Here is a 3,339-nt window from a genome sequence, read left to right as displayed (position 1 = left end):
CTCGCATCCCACTTTTGGCCTGTGGCCTTTTCGGGGTCGATTCTCGTTTTGGGCATCAGAGCATGTTTCTTCTCCTAAAACCCAATATTTGTTTATTAAGTCTCGGAACACATTTTTGTTCTCGTGGACCCATCATGGGTCTTGGAACGCATTTGTGGTCCTTGGGTCCCATTTTGCATCCCGAAACTTGTGTTTTGGTGCTTGATCCCTATTTTGGGTGCCCACCTTGCACCAAGTGCGCACCCGGGGCAAACCGAGCGCCTTGGTGCACCGGGGCAAGATCGAGCGTGCACCCGAGGCGCCCCGAACATGCACCAAGGTGCACTCGGCCCACATGTGAGCGCAGGTCGTTGCGCCCGAGGTGGTGTGTGGGCACCGCGTTGCAGACGGGACACTGCACGCACACGACGCCCCCTCCAGGTGCACGCACGTAGGCCGGGCCGGGTGCACACCCGACGCCCTAGCAAGGTGCGCGCACCCGGGCAGGGCTCACACTTGGCGAACGGGGCGCACTTCGCGAGGGAGGGTGTGCACCTCGACGGGGGTGGGTGGCCGGGGTGGATTCGCACGTGGGTCGCGGTTTGCTAAGTACACACTGCGACAAGCTCATAACGGGTGCGATCATACCAGCGTTAGTGCACCGGATCCCATCAGAACTCCGCAGTTAAGCGCGCTTGGGCCGGAGTAGTACTGGGATGGGTGACCTCCCGGGAAGTCCCGGTGTTGCACCCTTTTTTAGTTTTTCGCCGGGCGTCGCAATGCTATTTGAATAAACCTTTTGCCCGTTTGCGTTCTCGTCGGGGCCGGGCCGGGCCGGGGTGCGCTGCCCGCACTACCGCGCGCGCGGGGGCGACACCGAGCGCGCACCCGAGGCGCCCCGAGCACACAGGCCACGGTGCAACCCGGGCGTTGTGCGCGCACCCCGGTGCGCCCGAGGTGCTGCGCGCGCACCCAGGTGAAATCGGTGTGCACCTCGGCCAGTGCGCGCTCGGTCGAGTCGCGCACGTTGGCCAAGGTGCACGGTGATGTTTCTTACTCTAAGGTTCCGCACCAGACGCCCGGGACAGGTGAGCGAAGCTGGGCGGGGCCGGGTGCGCGGCCGGGGCAGGTGCACGCAGCTGGAGAGAGCTTTGGAGCACACTTCGGAGCGCACCAATGATGCGCTCCATTCAAAAGTTTCCTGAAAAGGCAAAAAAAGTTGAGATTATAGAATTTCCCACTTGAGAGATTGTAAAAAAAAAAAATTTAAAATGAAGGAAACGCGGGTGCCAAGGTGTGCGCAGCCCAGCCAAGGTGTGCGCACCAAGGCGCCCACCCTGGCGAAGGTGCACGCAAGGTGCGCACCCGAGGCAAACCGGACAATTAACCCAACTTTCGACTTCGCGCGCACCTTGGAGCGCACTTCGGAGCGCTCCTTGGTGCGCACCAATCTTGGGCACCTCGGAGTGCACCATGGCGCCCACCAAGGTGCGCACCCGGGGCAAACCGAGCTCCGACTTCGTGCGCACCTTGGAGCGCACGAAAGGTGCGCACCATGGCGCCCACCAAGGTGCGCAGCCCAGCCAAGGCGTGCGCATCAAGGTGCGCACCCTGGCGAAGGTGCGCACCCGGGGCAAACCGAGCTCCGACTTCGTGCGCACCTTGGAGCGCACAAAAGGTGCGCAACCCAGCCAAGGTGTGCGCACCCCGGTCAAACCGAGCTCCGAATCGTGCGCACCAGAGGTGCACGCCATCGTGCGCACCTTGGAGCACACTTCGGAGCCCTCCTTGGTGCGCGCCGATGTTGCGCACCTCGGAGCGCACCCGGGGAAAACAATGCAATTAACCCGACTTTCGACTTCGTGGGCACCTCGGAGCGCTCTCGGGTTCGCACCTCGGAGCACACCGAGGTGCGCACCTTTGATGCGCTGCCTTCACCAATTTCCAGAAAAGGCAAGAAAACATTGAGAAGGTGTGCGCACCGAGGTGCCCACCCTGGCGAAGGTGCACGCGAGGTGCGCACCCGGGGCAAACCGGGCTCCGACTTCGTGCACGCCGCACCTTGGAGCACACTTCGGAGCGCTCCTTGGTGCGCACCAGGGCGCGCAACCCAGCCGAGGTGCCCACCCCGGCGAAGGTGCACGCGAGGTGCGCACCCGGGGCAAACCGGGCTCCGACTTCGTGCACGCCATGGTGCCCACCGCGGCGAAGGTGCACGCGAGGTGCGCACCCGGGGCAAACCGGGCTCCGACTTCGTGCACGCCGCACCTTGGAGCACACTTCGGAGCGCTCCTTGGTGCGCACCATGGTGCCCACCAGGGCGCGCAACCCCGCCGAAGGTGCACGCGAGGTGCGCACCCGGGGCAAACCGGGCTCCGACTTCGTGCACGCCGCACCTTGGAGCACACTTCGGAGCGCTCCTTGGTGCGCACCATGGTGCCCACCAGGGCGCGCAACCCCGCCGAAGGTGCACGCGAGGTGCGCACCCGGGGCAAACCGGGCTCCGACTTCGTGCACGCCATGGTGCGCACCGCGGCGAAGGTGCGCACCCGGGGCAAACCGGGCTCCGACTTCGTGCACGCCGCACCTTGGAGCACACTTCGGAGCGCTCCTTGGTGCGCACCAGGGCGCGCAACCCAGCCGAGGTGCCCACCCCGGCGAAGGTGCACGCGAGGTGCGTACCCGGGGCAAACCGGGCTCCGACTTCGTGCACGCCGCACCTTGGAGCACACTTCGGAGCGCTCCTTGGTGCGCACCATGGTGCCCACCAGGCCGCGCAACCCAGCCAAGGTGTGCGCACCAAGGTGCACGCGAGGTGCGCACCCGGGGCAAACCGGGGTCCGACTTCGTGCACGCCGCACCTTGGAGCACACATCGGGGCGCTCCCGGGTTCGCACCGGCGTTGCGCACCGTGGTGGGCACCTCGGAGCACACCAAGGTGGGCAGCGAGGTGCGCACCTTTGATGCGATGCCTTCACTAATTTCCATAAAAGGCAAAAAAAAAACGAGATTTTAAAATTTCCGTTTTGAAAGATAGTGAGAAAAAGGGAATGCTGGTGCCATCTTGAGCCCGCCCTGGTGCGCAGCCCAGCCAAGGTGTGCGCACCAAGGTGCCCACCCTGGCGAAGGTGCGCGCCCGGGCAATTAACCCAACTTCCAACTTCGCGCGCGCCAGGGTGGGAGCGCACCCAACAACCGGGCCTGGGAAGAGCCAATGCGAGAAACCCCACCAAACGCTCTGACAAAAAAAGAGGGGGCGCTCCAGTAACCCCGCTTCGGAGCGCACCCTGGGCAAACCCAGCCAAGGTGCCCACCCCGGCCAAGGTGCAGGCGAGGTGCGCACCCGGGGCAAACCGGGCT

The 3,339-nt window shown here is 64.4% G+C and overlaps 1 non-coding gene across 1 annotated transcript; it reads left to right on the top strand.

Annotated features, from left to right (window-relative positions):
- Positions 1–613: 613 nt before the first annotated feature.
- LOC131863840 (5S ribosomal RNA) lies at positions 614–732 on the top strand. The gene has a single exon (XR_009362734.1). It is a non-coding gene; the product is annotated as a 5S ribosomal RNA (ribosomal RNA).
- Positions 733–3,339: the final 2,607 nt, after the last annotated feature.

Source organism: Cryptomeria japonica, unplaced genomic scaffold, assembly GCF_030272615.1.
Source record: "Cryptomeria japonica unplaced genomic scaffold, Sugi_1.0 HiC_scaffold_69, whole genome shotgun sequence".
Taxonomy (NCBI): domain Eukaryota; kingdom Viridiplantae; phylum Streptophyta; class Pinopsida; order Cupressales; family Cupressaceae; genus Cryptomeria; species Cryptomeria japonica.
The sequence above is the reverse complement of the archived record's forward strand: the minus strand, read 5'-3'. Positions and strand labels throughout refer to the sequence as shown.